The sequence below is a fragment of the Athalia rosae genome, chromosome 3 (genome assembly GCF_917208135.1).
Source record: "Athalia rosae chromosome 3, iyAthRosa1.1, whole genome shotgun sequence".
NCBI classification, from domain to species: domain Eukaryota; kingdom Metazoa; phylum Arthropoda; class Insecta; order Hymenoptera; family Athaliidae; genus Athalia; species Athalia rosae.
Window position 1 is genome coordinate 7,517,340 of NC_064028.1, and position 21,897 is coordinate 7,539,236.

At 43.1% G+C, this 21,897-nt stretch overlaps 1 protein-coding gene and 2 long non-coding RNA genes across 6 annotated transcripts in view; 1 reads left to right on the plus strand and 2 right to left on the minus strand.

The window, feature by feature from the left end:
* On the minus strand, positions 1-4,357 carry LOC125500260. The gene is made up of 3 exons (XR_007277526.1): positions 3,446-4,357; positions 1,688-2,035; positions 1-137 (listed from the first exon to the last, which is right to left on the minus strand). It is a non-coding gene; the product is annotated as an uncharacterized LOC125500260 (long non-coding RNA).
* Positions 1-21,897, plus strand: part of LOC105689982 (leucine-rich repeats and immunoglobulin-like domains protein 1) — a 115,730-nt gene that overhangs the window by 74,316 nt on the left and 19,517 nt on the right. For 2 of the 4 annotated variants that reach the window (XM_012407438.3, XM_048652420.1), the window contains exon 3: positions 14,444-14,493. The exons of 1 other annotated variant lie outside the window; for it this stretch is intronic. The gene's annotated coding sequence lies outside the window, so the exon portion shown is untranslated. Of the gene's footprint in view, positions 1-14,443; positions 14,494-18,531; positions 19,050-21,897 lie in introns of those variants that run through there. One more of the 4 variants, XM_012407440.3, reaches the window with a different exon arrangement.
* LOC125500261 lies at positions 5,848-18,474 on the minus strand. The gene is made up of 3 exons (XR_007277527.1): positions 18,138-18,474; positions 6,453-7,410; positions 5,848-6,385 (listed from the first exon to the last, which is right to left on the minus strand). It is a non-coding gene; the product is annotated as an uncharacterized LOC125500261 (long non-coding RNA).

A 21,897-nucleotide genomic window follows, 5' to 3' on the forward strand; every position in this document is an offset into this window, starting at 1 on the left:
GTACACTTGTAACAGTACGGATACCTAAAACTCCGCAACATTATAAGAGGAAGTTTATTTAAACTTTGCTATTATATTTCCTCCGCTGCCATTAGTCTCCTGCGATGTAGATGAAATAATACCCCTCGAATGGGACTCTGCGGAACAGAAAAAGAAAAAAAAAAAAAAAATTTATTTCATTTTTTCTTCCCCTTTTTTTTTTTTACAAAAACCAAATCAACGTCAAGATCACCGCAATCATTCTTTCCTATTCCAATTCGAATGACGACGATAATGCTAATGATGAAAAGAAAAACATTATTAATAAGCGGAGTATAAAAGTCAGTTCAGCAGCGCAGCTCAACGTGATACAGGTGTAGATGTGTATGAAATTATATTTTATACATAGGTATACAACCCGTACATGTGGCCGTATAATAAGGTATACGAGAGAATACGTAAGCGATCAAAGTAAGTGTTTCGCGGAAGCAAAGGGTTTGAAAAATGCTTGAAAGTTTTTAATTACCGTGCGCTTTAAAAGAGATATGAAGACGGGGGGTGGGGGAAGTTGGTTCGCCAGCACACCGTATACCAATTAGAGAGACTCGACTTGGCCCACGGCAGCACGTTCCAATTTTAAAAACCAATACCGAAAGGGTTACGCCGATGCCGCGGTTTCTGTCGAACTACACATATGTGTACTGGAAACGGGTGGTAAATATAATTTTTTGCGCAAAGATCGGATGAAGATATTTTTTTTATCCGGAGAATTCGAGGATAGAAAAAAAACGAAAGAAAGGTAGAAGAAGGAGTAGAAGAAAACTCTGAATTTCTCATAACGTGTTTAATTACGTTTGCCACCGTGCATTAGAAAAGGTATCAAGAAGAAACGACTTCGCAGTTATATAGTCCCTCTAATTATAATATATAAGTCACGTGATTATAAAATTTCACACAATATCCTTAACCGCGGGGGGGGGGGGGGGGGTTACGTGAGCTGCTTTTCTCGACGTTGAAAAAAAAAATGTACAAAAAAAGGGAAAAAAATTACAAAACGTAAGAAAAAGAAATGAAATACATACAAATGAATGAATAAAAGCTTCGAGAAAGGCAAAAGCCCGTTTTTCAAGATTCTAACTACACGTAATGACGGGATGAAAGATCCTTTATAAAACGAAATATTATTTTACGATACATACCTATGTACGCACATATACCGATATACGTTTCGCTTTTAACGCGTTCAAAGTTTAATCCGTAAAATATATCCGTTCGGATCATGTAAGGAACAAAATGGAATTAAATGCAATGAAAAAGGAGAAAAAAAATTATCGGAGCTCAAAAAATAAAATTTCCGTGCGAGATTCCGTCGAGCTGAAGCAAAGCAAAGAGAAAGAAAAAAAACCTTCACCAAAAATGAAAAAAAATGAATAAAAATAAAACAGAAGAACAAATGTTTGAAAAAGTATAACGGAGGTTGAAAAAAAAAAATATTAAAAAAAAAAAGAGAGAATGAAAAAGAAAAAAAAACGAAATGTGAAACACTCCAGAACCCACGACCCTAATTTAAAACCCGCATATATCGTCGTTGTTTTTGCATTTCTAATTAGGAGCATTCATTACAATTAAATTGTATGTATATACGTGTTTCTCTGATATTTTTTCTCTCCTTTTTTTTTTTTACCTTTTTCTATATTTTATCTTTTACCTCCTGCTTCGCATCTAATGCAGGGACACCACCACGCCCATCGAGTGACTGCAGACCACGTCCATCTCCTTTTATTCTCTCCCTTTTACTTTCGCTCCTTTCGTATTTTTTTGTATTTTTTTTTTTTCTGCTTTTTTTTTTTCTCTCTTTGGAACGCAACGGCAAAGGTCGTCTAATAAACTTTCTCCGGACTATTCGGTAAACGAGGGGTTAATCGTTCAATCTCGCCACCATTGCAAACAACGCTCAAGTCTTATATCTCTATATATAGGTACACCACTCCTCAATCAACGCTCTTTCGTAAATCTTTGCTGCAGGTCGACTCGAGGTTCGTAAAGTAAACCCAATCTAGAAGAATTCAGGCAATTGTACGTATACACGAACCGAAAAAAAGCCGAAAATAAAGGAAAAAGAGGGGGGCGGGGTCGAAACGTGCGAATTTCAACGACTGACAGATCTATCTCATTTAACATCAATCACGTCCACTTCCAACAATTCTTTGCGTATAGATTTCAGATGGACCAAAATCTCATCCGTCCCATCTACCGTGTTACGGTTACACGTATAGGTTTTAACAACGACGGTCGTTTCAACGGTTTTATCTCCTCTTCAAAACCCCATTCCCAGCTGGCACCGATCTATCAAATTTCAATAATCTGACGTTCTCGAGTTACAGCCGATTCGATCCACGGGTCGAATATTATTCACCGCGACCGCCCGCGAGAAATTATACCGCGAAAATTACCCGTCCGCAAATTAATTAACCAGACTTTGAAAAATCGTGTGTCTCTTTTTTTTCTTTTCCACCTGGTTTTTTCGGTTCCATTTATATACACGTATCGCGTGAACTTTGAACCTCGGTTTTTCACCTCCGCGTTAAAACCAGCAGGTGCATAGAGGAAATTCTTTGAACACGACTTCCAACGGCAACGGCAGCAGCAGCAGCAGCAGCAGCAGCAGCAGAAAGTTAAGAGAAAGAGTCAGGCTCCAGGGGTAGGTATATCGTTTGATATTCAGTAGGTGAACCTTTACCGAGTGCAAGTTTCAGCGGAGCCTTTTCGTTCGGTCTTCCGTATTCAGTCAACCTGCAGCTTACTCCTGGCGCAAATTTGTCGAGCTCTGTACCGTATTCTAGTTCAAAATATAACCTTCTCACGATTCCGGTCTAAAACCACGCCGAGAATGAGCCAAAGTCTGTATAAATAATTTTTTCACTCGAAAATCTGATGCGAAAAAATTCTCATTCCCTTCCCCCCCTTTTCTGAACTTTGAATAAAATATTAAAAAAAAAAAAACACACACACACACACATCACACGTGAACCTCCAACACGCCGATCACTTTTATTCATTTATTTATTTTTTTTTGTCTATTCGTGCGGGAGAATCAAGTATCGTACGCGACGTACGAGAATGAGATTCTTCGTCGTACGAAAAAAAGAAAAGAAAAAGTAAAGACCGTTGTAATCCCTCTACGAACGATTTAGCTGATCGATTACATTCAATACACCATTAAAGTGACGTGTTACGTACCCAACAATCTGTGCCGCTTGTAGGAGTTAAGAATTAGTTATGATTGATCGGCAGAAAATCCGTGCTGGTATCGCACGTATACGTGAGGCACGCTGAACCTCTTTCGTTTCTATTACAATAATGCCCGCGGTCCGATTCTCACCCCGTTGGAGAATCGGTGGTAAAAAGCAAAATAATAAAAAAAAAAACAAAAAAGTATTCAGGAAATGGGAAACCAAAAACTCACCTCTGCGACTGTAGAACAAATACACCATCCTCGATTGTATCCATCGAAAGCGTGGAGAGCCGGCATCCGCAGGGGGGGGGGGGCAAGGAGGATCGTCGACTTCCGGTCTTCCCGTGGTCGTTTCGTCGCCCTCAAGCGAGGTTCTTCTGTTTCGGAAACTGTTAACATCCGTTACGTTTCTCTGTCTCCATTGTAACGAAGTTATCCGTAAACCGGGGACGCTTCCTTCGCAACGTAATACCTTTCGCATGAGGTAACCGATACCGTAAGCTACGCTCCTCGCACGTAAGTGCACGTTCGACGTTCGTGTGCCCGAGAATATTTTCCCTCCCCCATGGGTAAAAAACAAGAAAAAAAGAAAAAAAAAAGAGAAAAAAAAAAAAAAAGAAGAATTTTACGGGTACCTCAACGCCGCAGCACTAACGTGCATGTGCGCCGTGCGCGGGGTTAGAGTAGGTAAAGGATATATAGTTTACGCTTCGCTGCTTTGGCGCCCGCAAACGTGTAGCCCGCATTGACAACGATTTCCCAAGCCATCCCGAACTGCAATGCAGTATACATGTACGGACGTGTACACAGCGCACCTCTCTCACTGAAACCGAAACGCGACACCTGTTCACGTTTGCTCGGAGAGAGCAAAGGGGTCCGATGTAATTTCTTCGTCTTTTTTTTTTCCTTTTTTCCTTTTTTATTTTTTACACACTATTTTTTTACCTTTACAGTTATCTATCTCCCAGTGTCTCGGACGGGGTTGTTGAATCGACCCGCGGGAAATTGAGGGGAGAAGAAAAAGAGGAAATCAAGATTATTTTTCACCGATTCAGATCGTTCGTTTTTTCGGGAAGCTACTAATTTCTTTTTGGAACATTTTTAGCCCGGCGAGCGTCGAAAGGTAATTTTTGTATCCTGCGAAGGAAGAACGAGGGGTTTTCATAAAAACCGTGATTCGAAAGTAGGCGCGGCTTCGCGATATTGCGGATATCGCGGTGAAAATTTGAATGGAAAAATATGAGAAAATTAAAAAAATTTCCAACGACTCGCTACCCTGAAATTGTTGGGAGGCGGCGGCGGCGGCGGCGGATTTGCGAATATTCCGTTTATCTGTATGTGAGTGAAAACGAGGGCAATAGGAAGTCGAGGGGGTTATGGGAGTTTTAAGGGCGGTGGTACCGGTAACCGGTGGAGGCTGTATACCGGTCTATTAGCGGTTTGCTATGGCGAATTGGACTGGTGCATCGGTCGCTGTTTCCGGTTCCGGAGTTCCTGCTGCTGCTGCTGCTGCTGCTGCTGCTGCTGCTGCTGCTGTTGGGAGTTCGGTTCTCGCGTAATGACGTCGTGTAGCCACCCCGATAAGCTGCTGCACCAAAATCCCCACACTACTTCAAAGCTTCCTTCGCCATGGTAACGCGGAAACAGGGTCAGAAGGTTCTCTCCCCGCGATACCGACAATGAAAAAGCCAACAATAACGCCACCGAGGATTGTGAGTTTAACGCGCATTTTTCACCTCACTCTTAGTACTGGAATTCCGTAGAAAAAGGAATGAGAAAAAAGAAAAAAAGAAAAATAGAAAAGAAAAAATAACCAAAACCAAGAACAAACGACATCGAAACATTCCAGAAAACAAGGGAGTAACTCCTGCACCTACTTACGTCATTTTATCATCCCATATAAAGGCTGGGCAGGTTGCAAAACTGTTGTTACGAGGGAAGTAGTTATTTTATCGAGGGGTGGACAGGGTGGTTGCCATTTGGTCGTTGACTCGGGGCATCCTTGCCCTCGTTTGCGCCGTTCCATAGTCTACGGTAGTTGGTTGTTCGCCTGCGGAGCTCGGAGGTACGAGGGGTATCGGGAGGGGGACCCCGAATGAGCCGTGCCACCGAAATTCGCGTCGCCGTAATCCTCTACGGTTCCTTTTTTTTTTCTCGGTCTCAAAATTATTATGGAAATTGAAATGAATCACGGTACGAGACGAACGTCGTATTTCCAAATATTAATTCGAAAAAAAGAAGTATAAATCGACCGGATTCGTTATCTCCGAAAAAAAAAAAAAATCTGTCACGTAAAGAGTAACGTCTCCTCAAGTCTGAGGCGAAATCAAATTTTCACCCGATACGGATAGAGAGAGAGAGAGAAAAAAAAAACGAAAAGTGAGAATTCGTCGATGCGAAATTATTGGTAGAAATTTTTACCCTCATACTATTTTGTGACCTTTGCTATTTTCACGCCGGAGATAAACGATCCCTTGCCGCGGTATTAGTATCTCTTTGCATATATCCGTAACAGCGTTATCACGCCCTCTGGAAGACCCACTTTAACAAATGAGATTTTTATATATTCATCTAATTTTTTTACTACCCCTCTGTAAACGTTTTACCGACCATATTTTTCATTCCCACCCCCATTCACATGAAATTACATCTCCGACATTTTGTTACGGAAAAAGAACGAGGGAATCTCGCTGGAAAATTCAAATTTTTACAAAATTAGGAATAATTTCAAATCTACGTTACCAATTTTTCGTTTCTACCGTTCTTCGAACGGATGGCGGCAAAGCGTCCAATCGCATTGGAAATTTCCACATTACCATAGATTCTTCAGCGGCGTGATACAGGGCGCCAGAATAACTCCACGAATCGGTAATATACGTATAATTGTCGGGAAATTAGGAGTCAACCGAAATACCTCGTATACGTGGGAGATACTACGAGGTGACGGGGTGGCCGGGTGACGACGGGGTTGCGCGGCCAAAATCTTCGTGTGTGCGGGCTGGAGCGTACGGCCGATGCGTGACGTTTTCAAACGTGTGCGTACCACACTTCGGCCTCTAATATATGTGCATCGCCACGCTGGCTCTATTCCCGGCCCAACCTACGCCAGATAAACGGAGACGGAGACAGAAACGGAGAAGGACGCGCGTCACCTTTGTCCCCCGACGTCCCCTATCAACGCTCGGGATTATTCACACACGTACAGGGTGGACCGGTGGCAACGACCTTAACTCCTTACCTGTGTCCCGCCATATCCGTACTCGCCTCGGGAAATATCCTGTACGTCGATCGTGCGGGAGCGTACAAGGTACGCGCGGGGACAGGTATGTAGGTGAAGTCACGCCGGGCTTGGTTCCTTCGGGGCGAGAGCCGGCGATTAGTCCGATAAAACCAGGCGCTCCCTTTAAGGTCCTTAAGGCGGTTGGTTACGAGCGGCGCTTTCCTTCTTCGAAACGCGACACACGACGTAGAACTTTAATCCTTGAATAGGGGCCCGAGGTAAGTGGGTTCGATGCTTTCCGACGCGTTTCGAAAAAAAAGAAACCCCCCCGAGAAAATTGATCGGGATCAACGGGAATTTCGTTTTTTTTTTTTCTTTTTTCTTCTCCGACGCGTCGTCGAAGCTCCGTTTCGTTTCGTGTGAGGGATTTTTTTGTCGGTATAAGACAGGAGGATAGTCATCCGGTATTCGTTCAATGCTCAGGGATGATCGACGTACACCGGTTCGTAGCTTACTGTACGTAGCCGAGCTTTCGAAAAGCCCGGCGTTCCTAACTTACGTGGAATTACGCATGGACCGTTAGACGTTACGGTATATCTATCGGGGGTGGTGTACGAGGGGCAGAAAATGGGGGATCGGTTGGCTGGTTGGTTCGTCGGTAGGGTTAAGTCCCGCGGCTCGCGGCACCTTCACAACTGTCCCCAAAAGCCGGTGATGGATGTTGGCTTAATAATACCGCCCCCCCTCCCCCTCCCGTTCACCTCTCGGCATCCACTTTACCGCCACGTGAAATATCCCTCATGGGAATCGGTGAGTTCGGTGGCTTGGCGCAAAGTCGAGTCCCCTCTCCCTCGAGCGAGAAACGCGCGGCAAGGGTGTAGCGACGTAGTAGGACAAATCCGGGACTCGAGGGTACGTGGCCGCTGCCCTGGGCTGCTACTGATCGAAGATGATGAATGCCTCGGAAGATTGAAATCTGGAAGAAAACGGGAACGCGAAGCTCTCGAGGTGTTTGTTTGTTTATTTGTTTTTTTTTGACATAATTTTGTCCTCGTCATTCGCGAAAGCTCGAAGAATCCGGCTTGTGAGCGAAATGTTGGAACGGGATATTCTTCGTTTCTAATTCACGCCTCGTGTTCCGTTAACAGTTTCCCTTAACTCCGAAGGCGTTAAGCCCCGAGGTGTTCGTGTTCCATATCCGTAAGTAACCAGATTAACACCTGACCAACTTATGGATTTAGCGTACACACCGTGCGGTAACGCGAGGCTATACTTTAATAAATCTACGTGCGGCACGAGTGCAGGAGGATATACAACGAGGCACGTATAACGTCTTGGTGGCTTTTGGAGAACCTCGGGAGACAACGCGGTATTATCTTAAAGACTTCCCGCTGATTCTCCTTCCGACGTGTACCTACGTACCCTAAAAACGAACCGAACCAGACCGAGATAATAATTTCAATTTTCTCATCGATCGTTTTCCAGGGTGAATCGGCACGGTCGTTTCGTGCCGATGAATTTTCTTTCTCTTTTTTTGTTTTTCTCGTTCCGTGCTGGTGAAAAATAAAAATAAAAAAAAAAAATGATAGAAAAAAAAAAAAGAACCAGCGTAGTTAGCGCGTAAATTTTAATGGATTTTACTTAATTTTTTTTCTTCTTTTTTTTACAACCGTGTTGTAGAAACAGCTGCGGCGGAGCCAGACGGGTATTAAGTTGCGATGAACACGTTGTACCACCTCCACCTTACCGGTATCAGCGGCAGCGGCTTTTACGATCCCTAAACCTCTACTGTTATGCACAACCAGCGGCACCGCACAACTCGCCCGTATCTTATCCAAAGATAAATCGGACCCCTGGCCATTCGTTCTTACGAGGGACAAACACTGCGCAAACTAGCTATATGCAAAACACACATATATACGTATGTGTGTATGTATGTACACGTATACACACCGCCGACAAGATTTGCAATTTTGAATACACCGAGCCCGAGGATGTTATATCGCGAGTGGGGTAAAAAAAAACAGGCTACCTTCTTTTTCTTCGCTTCCTCGCTTTCCACCTCTTCGGGGAGAGAGAGAAAACACTTTCCAACGTTTTTTACATCTAAAAAATTTGGAGCTTTCGTTAAATCGGGGTTGATAAAATTCATTTTACTCGATAACGTCGAGGAGGTGTGCGCGCGGTAAACTGTAAGTTGCGTACGCGCGGCCGCAGGTTGACTTTGCCGGATCTTTGATATCGAGTGTTTACCGTACATAGGGAGTTTGAATAATCGACCGCGTCGTTATATTGACTCTATTGCAGTCTGCGGTAATTTCATACCGAAGTTTCCAACGTACGCTGGCGTACGCGAACTAATCCCAAACCGTCCTTATTGTTAGCGTGCCTTATGGTAACCGAAGTTCACGCTCACGCGACTGGGCCCCGACTTCCGATGCGGTGCTTCCGACTTCGCCTCTCTTCATATCTCTCTCTCTCTCTCTCTCTCTCTCCCTGTTGTTTAGTTTTTCGACAAAAACGATCGAAAATTTACGACGATCTTCGAACCCCGCGGCTCTTTTACGCGACGGTTTACCGCGGGTTCACGCCCACGTGGAACATATCATGAGATTACGAGACTCTCGCACCGCACGTAGCGCAAATTGGAAACTGTACACGTCATTTTATCTATTTCATTTCCATTTTTGATACTGTGATATTATCGACCGAATTTTCTCCGAGGTCCGCGAAAAATTTCATCGTATACACCTAGTTCCTTTCGTCTCAGTTCGTAAGCCCTCGTCCGCTGTAATATACCCGACGTTACGGTACGTATAATCTGAAATCAGAGGCAAACTTTCGCGATCTCCTCGTCTCACACTTCAGACTTTGATTGATATTAATATAATTTAACCATGTCGCCGGTGTAACGCGCGCCTCGAACAGCTGGTAACAGCAGCGTTACGGCACACCGGCGTTGGCTGGCTCATGGCTCGGACGAATATTATCCCAACTTTATACGGCTTGATTCGAAAAGGAACGAAAGAAAATTGTTGAAATAAAGAAAAAAGAACAAAAAACACAAAAAAGAGAAAGGAAAAAGCGCGAATCTCTTCCGAGTAATTTAATCTGAGGGGGGACGCGTAAAAGACGCGTGGAGGATATACTATAAGTTAGTAACGAACGCTACGGGGCGCCCAGCAGTCTGGGCGAGTCGCACCTGTTGGCATTTGGTTTTCATCCGACAAGAACAAATGATTCGGAGTAGCCGGATAATGAATAAATTAGTTGCTCGTAACCCGGGGGCGTTTGAAATTCCTTAGAAATCAGTTGCGTCCGTCTATACGTTCGTCGCGTGTGAGTCGCCGTAGGCTATCTCTCTCGGTCTGTAGGTGAGAGAAAAAAAAATATATATATAGAATAGAAGAAAATCTGTGATCGTTGAAGAAATGACGAGGGAGAAAAACGCGAATGGGAAACAAAAAAAAAAAAAAAAAGTAAATCGTAAAGCCTGGCAAAGTTCAATGTCAATATCAACCGCGGATGAAAAATGATTCGCGTCTCTCGCATGCATAAAATATTCCGACATGACGTTGCCAATATGTAAGGAATTGCCCGTTCAACTTTGGGGGGAAAATAGGGTTAAGCAATATCAAAGAGGGTGTATTACACACTGCCCTAGATTTACTCGTGAATTTTTGCCTTCAAAATTTCTTTCGTCTCTTTTTTTTTTTTTAATATTATAAAAATTGCCTTCTCGAATTCCGAACGATCGTTTCAACTTTGGGATGGATATACAATAACGTGTGAGAGCCAGTTGTAATCCTCCGAAGGAATGACGGTAACGTTCGGAGTGACCGGATCATGCGATGCATTTTCAAATGGAGAAATGGAAAAAAAAAAAGAAGACGACTCAGAACCGGGGACGAGTCGGACCTGTAAAATCTATACGGGTGTAACGTGTGCGCACGGCAAATCGAGAACGGTAGGAAAAAAATGTAGGTAAGGGAAAAAAAAGACTGGAGGAGAATAGAGAAAAAAAAAAACAACGGAGAATAGGAAGAGGATGATATTCCAACGCTTATCCGGACTACAGAAGCCGCGATATTATCCTCGGTAAAAGCTCCTCGGCTGCAGCTTGCAGTAATATAGAGCAGACCGAGCGTAGTTCAGGACCCGGGATAGCTATCTTTGCTGCAGTCTTGATCCAACATCACCGTTCGAGCTAACCCCATCACCTCTGGAATTGAAACGCTACACAAACTCCCCCTCACTACTTCTGACCTACAGATAAGTAGTTATGTATACCTGTGTGTATGTTCTTACTATAATCCCGCCTTGTACCATTTTCCAGTGAAAATTCATCCCTCCTTCCCTCCTGTTCTACAAATAACATTTTTCCAACTTACTCGATCACCCTACACGCGTGCCCAACTAACGGTAAATTTTTTCTCATCTCTCCCAACATTCGATGTCGATTCTATCGAATTTTACGTGCGTGGCACAAACTCAACGCTGGACCATAAATCTCATGCGACAGAAGAGCGGGGGAAACAAAAAAAATCTCAAGTTTTACGGAAACTTGAGATTCCGTAAGTTTCTCATAGACGGATTTTCTCGAGCCTAGTCGGTGGCCGATTGATCTCCTCGACGAAATGAAAATGTAACGATCACTCGGTCGGATTCATTTTTAGCGTGTACGTGCGATATACGTTTATAATATTACATATATACATCGTTATATTTATGTACGGAGCTTATAATATCCAGTCGGATAAGAAGAATTGGATAACTGTACGACTGTAGGAGCGAGGACGCGAGGAACTGGAAAGGCGCGAAGTGTGTCGGTGTAGTTTTTACTGCTCCACTCGGCAAACCACCCCCCTCTGTCCCCTTTCACCCCCCTACGGTTATGACCGAGCTCTTACTTCTTTAGAGGTTTACGTATATCTCTAGGTGGTAGGTATAAGTAGTACGTATCCCACCAGTCGTATGAATATCTATGTGTAAATGCGGTAACGTGTACGTGTAGTAGACGTCAGCGAGTAACCCGTAGTATAGAGCACATCGTGCTGTTGGCAATCGTACGAAGTGCTCTTTTTCTTCGTGTTATTTTTTACCACTTTTTTCTCTTTTACTTTTTCAGTCTCCTCTCTTTTTCGAGGATAAGAGAGAGAAGAAAGAAAACAAAAAACAAAAAAAAACAATGGGCAAAATAAGTCAACTATAGAAACGAGAGTAGGTGCTTTAGAACTTTTGTAAAACGTCAAAAACTTGCTACGCCATCCTTCCCGTCAACCTCCTCTTTCGACGAGACGAGACGACGTGACGTTACTTTATGTAATATAAACTCGGCGGAATCCGCACTTCGTACGTGAAATCGAGCGTCGCGTTTGAAAAAAATTATGCACCTAATTTCGCGTACGTTATAATTCCGTCAACTTTTTAGATCTCAGACTCTCCGCGACCCGGTACGGAAAGGTTGAGTCCTTGAAAAACTGAAGATAAAAATCGTCGTTTTCTACGGAGATATCGTTGGAATTTCGTATGTTTGTTCCACGATACGTGCATTCATACATATTTGAGCGATGGACGCGGCGGATCGCTCAGTGCAAACATGGAAAAAATCAGAGCGTTCCACACGGAGCCGGAACGAAGGTTTCGTTATTTGTCGAGATTTTGAAAAATTCAGTTCTTGAAAAGTTGACCGAAAGAAATAGTCGCGTCTTTGGTCTGAAACGTGGAAATATTATATACCAACAGCGTTAAATAAATCAACGAGTGCAGAGAGCGAGGTAGGAGGAGGAGGAGGAGGAGGAGGAGGATTAAAAGATTCTTAAAAATGACTACGAGGAGGGTAAAGCTCAGGAAAAGCTCTCGGAATTGAGGAAGAAAAGAGTAGCAGAGGCTGCCGCTACCGGTGATGCATAAGACGACGAATCGTTAGTGAAATGGGAAAGCAGAGCGGTAATAAATCTTGTCGAGAAAGTCGACGAGTGTCGTCGTCGTAGTCGTCGTGGCGTTCTTCGAAAAACCGGGCGCCTCCGTTGCAAGACGCGTTTAGTTCGATGTAGGTATTACACACGTATACAAGTGCATTTCACCACGTTACAAGAGCAACGTCACTCGCGTTTCTTCGGGTTTCAATGAAGCGGCGTTCGCCGCTTTTTGGTCGCCCTCCGCACCCCCTCGGATTTCTGAAAGCTCCGCACATTCTCATAACCGCGAACCCCGCCGAGGGGACACCTATTCTCGCTACTTTTCGACGCGCGCAATTTCAACGAATGATAAATTAGCACGGATATAATTGCCCGAATATTCGCAAAAATCTACAACTGTACTCGTTTACGACGCGCGCCTTCGAAGCCCGAGGATATGAAAATCCGAAAAAACATTTCGAGCATGTTTCGAAGGGGTCCCTGGAGTTGGCGAGTACCGCCGTAGGTACACGTACGTGTGTACCTGTACCTGTACCTGTGCAGAAACGATAGCTGCAGATATGATTCAGAGGCAACGTTATTTCGAGAATATATAACCAACCTTGTAGTGCAACCACTTGCTCACAATGTACACGCGATACGTCCGAAGTGAGCAATGAGTCTGACTACACGTAATCAAGCCCGGGATATTTCCTCCGCACGATAGCAGTATGACTGTACGTAACCGCGATCGAAATTTCCTCAAAACAAAAAGCTCCGCTCCCCAGGTCTCCGCGAAATAAATCCCCGTGGGTAACCTGTGCATGCTATTGATTAATCGAATTCAAAAGACAAAGAAAATTTCACATCGCTTTTTTCACTACCCCGTGACTCCTCGCCGCGCGTTCAGAGCATCCGTCGTTTATAAATATGTAGGGTGAGTCACTTCAAACTCCGAAAAGTGGAAGGGGGGCCTCGATCGCATTCCTCGCCCCGCAGTCGGTGCACCGCACGCGAGAAAACGGGAATAATGAGAAAATGCGAAAGAACGGAATCTAGCATGCCGAACGAATGAGGGAGTCGAGTCGCGAGGTGGGGGTTGGGGCGCGCGTATCTGCCGAATCAAGCTCCTCCCGATCTCGGAGTTTCGAATAACTCATCCTGTACCTATATGCTTATGACAAAGCCGTCACTCGGTTATCTCTGTAGACTCGATCGCGTCATGGAATCTCCTGCGCAATAATGCCTCACCGACGACGTAATCGTCATTTAATAATGAGCCGGTGCAGCGAATAATTAATGTTCGATTTTTTTCATTCTCCGTTCATCGAACCATAGCCATGATTGGCAAAAAATTTTCGCTGCTCAAGCAGAGCGAAAATCTATCCTATATATTCTCATTTTCCGAGCAATCCTTTGTTCGTTTATGTACCTATATTATTTTTGATTAATTGATTCTTTTTTAATTCGGGACAATTAAAAATTTTTCCATCGCGTCTACGGCAGCTGGCCCGTGGCTCGTATTTTACGTGCGAGATGAAAAATAATACGTTAACGATTCAAACCTTTGTACTTTACATAAATATATGTACGTATATTCATCGTAGGATTGGAGATTGAATGGCGAAAAAAAGAAAAAAAAAAAAAAAAAAAAATCTCCGAGTCACTTCGCGTTTGAAATATTCGTTGAATATCGTAGAATCAACAATTTTATAAGAACGTATAAGCTGCGGTCTCGAGTGTTTCGTATTTCATCGTATCACAAAACGCTCTTTCAGATGTATTAGTTATCATGGTAACCTTTCAGCATACTACCTATATAAATACCATTTCGATGCGTGAGAAATTGTTTGATCTCCTTGTATACCTATAAGCTGTAATATGTGTATGCGTATACCTCTATGTAAGGCCCATATAAAAGAGTCAGTCGAAAGTTCTCAGCGGCATTCTCGCGGGGCAGAATTATGAAAAGGCCCTCAGAGAGACGTAAATAATTATGTATACATATTAAACACATTATTAATGTATTTCTTTCCTCCCTAAGATTTACAAATCTTATCATGGTGGTTCGAAATATTTTTCTTAATTTTTCACCTTTACTTTTTTCAGATCTTGATTATGTAGCTGACCGAGGATTGGAGACATTTGATGGTCTGATCGTAAGTGTCGAATATTTACCCAAATCAATCTATATGTCGAAATGATCGAGCCATTGCCATTTTTTTTTTTTTGCTTTTCGAAGCAGAAAAATCGAGATATCTCGATGTGAAAAATTCTTAGCTCAATTTGACCAACGGATTCGTGTTCCTCAGCTCTAAATACGTAAGAAAAGTGCCCTATGATCGATTTTTAAAATACTTCATTTCTGGCCCAAAAATTGAAAAAATCCAAAGGGGTACCCCTTTTTTTTGATTATTTCGTTAATCTATTCACGTGATCATATAATTCATCTTGCGTAAATCATAGTACAGCACCTCCGATCGTTTATAGTTTTAATAACGTGTATAGTAATAATCACGTTCATAATTCCGAAAATTAGTTTAATTAATAACGCAACCGAGGTTCCGTTCGTAGCGTAAAAATCTATGCTATACCTAATACAAGGTATTCGAACGCGTATATAAATTATGAATATAAATCCGAAGGGTCCGTGTTTTGAAACACTGATTCGTTTCATCGGGTTTCACATAGCAGATCACAGAATATATTATTACATCCGCAGGTTCGGTGAGGTCGTGACATCAATTAACGCGTGTGAACTTCTCCTGCTGTTGATGATGCTACAGCAGCAGCAACAGCGGCAGCGGCATTAGGTGGATACGTATTTCCATGATTATACGAGTTTACGCTGCTCGAACGTATGTACGTACGTACCTACGTACCGTGCGCACGTTCACGTTATATCATATGGGCAGAGAACTGCAGGTTGCACGCCAACATTAACTTACACGTGTAAATGCAACGCCTCCTCCGCTCTTTCTCCGTATGCCCAATAACCCGTAACGGAATTACAAATATCGAGTAATTTGTAAGGGGATAAATTCACCGGTACATCGCTTTACGCTATAACGGAATTTTATATCGTCTTCGTGGCAAAAAAAGTGGCAGAAAAATATCGCGCGCATTATTTGTAAATCTCAAAAAGAAATTTTACGTCACGCATACACCGCGAAGACGAAACTTTTCTTCTCACTTATTTTCTTCGAAAGAAATCCCAATTGCAAAAGAAGAAAAAACGAATCGAACGTCTAGAAGAGAAATAATATCATGCGATAGTTTTTGTGTTCTACTTTTTTCCTAATTTTTCCTCAATATCGCTAGCGAAAATCGTCTGCTCCGTTCATTTTTTTACCCATCCAATTGTAAGCGCGGCGGCAGGTGTTTCGTTAGAAAATTTGAGAAATTTTTATCGTCCTAATTACGCGAGTGGCGAGGCATCGAAAATAATCACGTAATAAATGAATCATCACCCGCAGTTTTTAAAATCGTTAAAATAAATAAGCTAATTAACCATTGGGTATAACTACTCGCCACTAATTGAGTGTGGATAAATGAACCCGCAGGAGCCTCGTAAAGAGAGAGAGAGAGAGAGAGAAGAGCGATATATAACGTTTTATATAATGTTATAACCGGCGTGTACCCTTGGGCCAAGTAGGTACACAAGGTAAATTTCCGGAACGCGCGAGCTTCTCCTCCGTAACCCGTCCCGCAAAAATTTTTCTTCTCATTTGTCCCCACAATTTTTCAACTGTGAATCGATTCGAATGTTGAAAAGGGTTCGTTACCAACCGATCGACGACTCACGAATTATATTTTCCCAACAACTCGCGTACACGCACACGTGCCTATATTATACACGAATACTTTTCCATCATTTTTTTTTTTTTTTGCCTTTTTTCGTTCATTTCGACGAGGAACCGTAATTTTAGAACCCCGCATGGCGCACGTGGTACATAACGATTCACGCGACGAAAGACTATATGATAAATTATCGTTTGTTGTACACACGTATGTATATTTGTACGTCTACATATCCGCGCATACCACGTGAAAAAAACGTCGGGTATTCAGCCCCCGCATACCACCGATTCGTGGACGGGGTGACATATAAAGTAACGCTATGTAACTACGGGGATAATAATAGCTCGTACGGGGTGTAATAATTGTATGTTCAAATAATCAGGAGGAGATCGTGCGAGGGCACGATGGAATACACGTGCGTATACAGATATATACATGTATATGGAGGGGATATACGTATAGTTGATGATAATTCGTAGGTATATGTCGTAGTATAATGTCCGGCGTAGGATTTGATATTCAGTCGCACGTACGCCGGAAAATTTATCTATCGTATTTTACGACGACGAACGCGCGGCCGTTAATGAAACAATTAATCGGTAGTACGGCGATGCGTATGGTGATCGTACGTAAGTTCGCGCGTAACGCGAAACTCCCATATCGTACGTGTATCCTATGAAGTTACATAAACGCTAACGATGTAATTGAATATAACGAGGGGAAAAAAGAATTCACGCTTTCCAAAGCTCGGGAGCTTGAATTTGAGGCTGATTTATAGCGATTATAGGTACTCCTTACTTCCATTCCATGCCTAAGCGTTGATCAGTATGAATACGAGAGTCGGCGAACACTGTATTGTGTAACGAACAATTAATTTCGTCATAATTGAGAGAAACGCTCGTAGACAGCACTTAACACGTACGTAGGTACGTACGCGTTGCGCTTCTACCTGTACGGTGCCTCTACATTCCAATTGTAAGTTTTATTTCAATCGGACGTTTCGCTCGTCCAATGGCGAAGGTGGTTACGATCGACCTTCGTCGGTTCATCCCCCCAATGACCCGATGTACCCGAAATGGAATCTCCGAAGCCGATGGACTTTTTTTTTCGAAAATTCAAATCGGAGCGTAATAAAAGCTAGAGTGCTGGAAGAGGATAGTGGCTGGACGATGTATCGCGTAATCCGGATAAATTTTTTGGAATATTTATAATACAGGAAGATTAAAACTTACCCCCATGACCGGATAAAATCTGGGAGCTCCATAAATCAGAGGGGAAGAGAAAGAGAGAGAGAGAGAGAGAGAGAGAGAGAGAGAGAGATGGGGTATAAGGCCGGGATACCGAACGTCCCTCCATCCTCAGCTGTGTCGAGGATAAGATGAGCGATGAAAAACGAGCTGCCCGCTATTTTGTATAGCGGCGGGTAAATAAGTCGCCGTTGTAACTCCCGGCGACCGCAAAGTGTACGAGGGCAAATACTTTGTTTACGCCAGACGTTAGGCTCGTAGTGAGCTTCAGAGCACTTCTATTAAGAACGCCACTCAATTCACGAAAGGTTAAGTACCCGCCTTTTATTTTTACGTGTTTATCCGAACGACGGTCGGTCTTCTTTCGCCTCTTCGCGCTCTCACTTTTTATTATTTCATGCAGTATTTTCACAATGGAGAGGAACGCTCAACGATCGAGTTATCAATTAACGGCATCACCGTCGCTATGTGAACCGTGAAAACTACGCGTGTGGGTAATAATCGAGGCATAATAAACGATTGTAAACTCTGGCGTTATTTATTTCTTATCTTTTTTTTTATTTCTTCCTTTCTTTTCTTTCTTTTTTTTTTTTTTTTTTTTTTTATCCGAGGGAGACGTGAGGAAGAAAGATGGAGATTGAGAGGCCGCGGCTCGGACTATGATCCTGGGATAATCAATTCTCACTTCACTGTATTTTTATGCCATCGTATCGCGCGTTTTACGCGATTAATAAATAAATAAATAAATAAAACACCTTTCGATAATTACGCGACGCTCATTCGCTGCCCGGTTACAACCGTCCTCGTAAGCGATGACAAAAGAGACTCGATGCCGAAGAACAAAAGCAAAATGGCGGTACGGCGAACCGGAATCGAAAAATATCGTCGAGACGGAGAGAAGAGGAGGGGACAAAAAAAAAATCTCGCCTCGTAGACCGCGCGCCTAAGAGGCACTATTGTGAATTTCCACTCCTCGCTCCATAAGATTTCGATCCCGATTGATTGAAAATTGAATCACCGTCTCGATTCGAACACGAGCGCCTCGTGGTCGCGGGTAGAGGCGAGCGCGCACGAACGAACGGCGTGCGCGAGATTATGAATTCAACAGGCTGGCCGACTCGCTACCGCCGTTACTACTCGCGCCGGTTTCTCCGACGGATTGCTAGTATCAGCTGTGGCTCGATGGAAGGAACATCTCGCGCGGTGCGCGGACTTCAACGGTTCAAATTACGCGCATTCGAACCACACTCTACGTCTCTAGTCCGAAAAATCTAATCACCTTTTCGTCTTAGCGTCGTGAAATCTCGAGTCCGACGCAAGATATTCCACGATATAAAAAAATCGATTTTTGGAGCGGGTGTTTTTCGAAAATCTTTGTTTCGATTTTTTAGTTGTTTGTGTTTTTTGTTTTTTTTTGGCGAACAAAGTGAAGTCCGCTTTCGGACGAACAGGTGAACGGAGTGCGATCGTGAAAGTGTCGGAAGATCCGAGGAGATCCGAAGAGAATAAGAAAAGTAAATCAACTTTGGATTACAATAGCTCGTCAAAGTGCGACGTCTACATACGATTCCGCATAATTGGATACACGCGTTAGTCATCGCTCAAATAATCGCGGAATACAACCGGAGAAACTTGGAATCCGTTTATCGCGTCGCGATCATAGAACGGTGAGTAGCGGCTATTAGCTCTTTTTTTTACGATCGGGTGTATCGATTTTATCGCTCGCAACTGGAATAACTATACTTGTGCATCTACAGTTGACCGTACGTGCGCCCAATTATCTCGAGTTTATAAAAAAAAGAGAAAAAAAAAAGAAAAAAGAACTGGTCACGCACCTGTAGAGTCGTCTGACGATGTATATATATGTATATACTGTACGTACGCGAACGAGTTCACCGAATCGTTGACCTCTTTTCCCTGCAGCTCGGAATACCTATTTGCTTTTTGGCAAGGATGAACGCGACCCCTTCGGCGCAACGATTCGCGTCGAAAATCATCCCCAAATTTTTCCAGATATCATTCCGATATCAGCGATCGAACGCAGAGTCGTCAATTTTCGAACGCCGACCGAACGTCCCACGGGGTTTTTGCAAGCCCGACGGAGTCTAGCCGCTTTTGGGGCGCCCGCTCGACACCTAGGTATATCCAAAAGTGATCGTTAGCACACGTGATGCACATACGCAAGAAAGTGACGACCTTATAACCGGCGTCTGCGTCTCGAGGTAGCTAGGCTAAAATTATACCCACGTGCTGTCGAAATCTTCTAGAGAAGAGATCGACGAACGTACACCGTAGGTATACGACGTGGGAGAGGGGGGGAACACTTCGTTCCTACCTCACCTGCCCGGCTATCAACCTCGCAGGAATATTCGCGTAGAATCTTCCGACGAACTTGTGAGAGATGAGAAATAAGAAATGAATAAAAAAAAAAAGAATCGTACGTGAATCAGCGTAGGATACACAGGCGATACGGCTGGCCATTCAACCGAACACACCGAGCGGACCACACGGCGCCGCACGTACTTTCGCACTTCGCGCGTGTGTCTGGCCCACACGACCTTACGTCCGTCTTCTCATTCTCGTTCTCGATCTCGTTTTTATCTTTCTACTTTTCGCTTCTTCTGTACCGGTGCCAGTCGAATAATTTGACGAATTTTATTCCACCGGGTCGACCGCCTACATCGAGTCCGTTATTCCCATCTACGTGCGATAACACCTTCCATTTATCTCGTGATTTTTTCCATCTCGTTCGCACGATGAGTAAAAAAAGTAAAAAAGAAAAAGAGACGGAGAGAAAACCGCGCGCTGTATTTTCCATTTTATTAGCATCGGCGCCAAGTTATTCGCCTATCCCCCGCTCAGGATCGCTCTGGAAAATTTCTTTCGACAACGAGAGTCGTTGGTACGTGTGCAGCTAGGCCGTAAGAGTTATCTTTTATTACAGTTGCATACACACGAGTAATATCGCGCGACACGTCTGCTTTCGTTTTCAACAGGTATAATACACGTATGTACGTACGTGTATTCGTGTACGTTCATTCCAGTGACACGGTATTACCGATAAGAGATACGCGGTCGTACCCGGTGTGGCCGTAGAGAGTCTAGAGCTGGAGTTAGCTATCTGTCTATCTCTTATGTCTTTTCGTATGTTAAGCTCGGTTCGTTCCGATAACCGATAAGCAATCTCGAACACGCCCACGTACTTCCAAGTCCCGACGACTTGTTATTTTGGACTCCTCGCACGCACATATGTATACACGATGACTGAATGACACATAAAACTGGACACTTAACGGCTAGGCGAGGTCATGGAGCGAGACGATCGTTTATTTACACATCGATATACCGAATGCCCGATGAAACGCGTGGATCGAATACGAGAATTCGGTTGTACGTACATACGTAGAAAAAGATAAGAGAGAAGAAGCAGAAAGGCCCTTGAAAAAATCCGTTTTGGAACCGCTATTTTTTTTTTTTTTTTTTTCACTTTTGACGATCACCGATTACGTCCGTATCGCGTCACCAAATGAGAGACGTTAACGAGAATCTGAAGTCAAAAATGACGTCGTCGCGTTCTGGTCGGTGATGCGTTCTCTTCGTTATTAAACCTACGTAGTGTCGCGCCTATAAAATCGCTACGAACAACGTGGAAAAAGTTGAATTGATAAAAGGAAAAAAGAATTTTGAAATAATAAAATCGGGGTTACTTTTTACCGATTCGTTGCAACGATGAGAATTAAGTATGGGAAGGTAAAAGAGGGAAAAAGAATGAGAGAGTTATGTGAGCCGCTCGTAGACAGAAATACGAGGGCTTAAAAGAGTGTGTGAATGAAATGAAGGCGAGAATTAGTATGTTTAAAGAGAGGGGAGAGGGGAATGAAACAGAAGAAAATAAAACCAGAAAGAAAATTTGTTCAGATTTTTTTATATGTATAATTAGAAGATGTTTGTTCGTCGTTTTTTTGTAATTTGTCTTTTTCTTTTTTTTTTTTTTTGGCGGGGTTTTTTCGTGCTATTTTGATCTACGGATCACCGAAGGGTCTGAATATCACCGATATAAGGATCATTCGATTCCATTTTTTGAAATTATCCTTGATCAACTACATGGTGCAGGGTTTCTTATTCGTTCTGATTTTTGAAAATTTTTAAAAATCTTGAGCGACCCCTGAGAAATTTTTTTTCCAGCCGATCTTTGGAGGGGGCTCTCGAAACGTGTTGAACTAATATACTCTCATAGAAGACGCAGAAAGAAAGAAATATTCGTTTTTTTTTTTTTTTGGGCCACCCTAATGTCTGCCCTCGGGCAGTAAATCGCTTGTACCCTCGTCACGTATTCGGTTTCATTTTTAATTATACTTTCACTCATCAGATATAACATAATAGCTACGCGCACCTGTAAAATTCCGCGTTTCCACTTAATATTTGCATTATATTTCTTTTTGCAGATTCTACTTTTTTTTTTTTATTTCTGTATTTCTAGAGAGCAAAAGTTTCTTCATGTTTTGTCGAATCCAT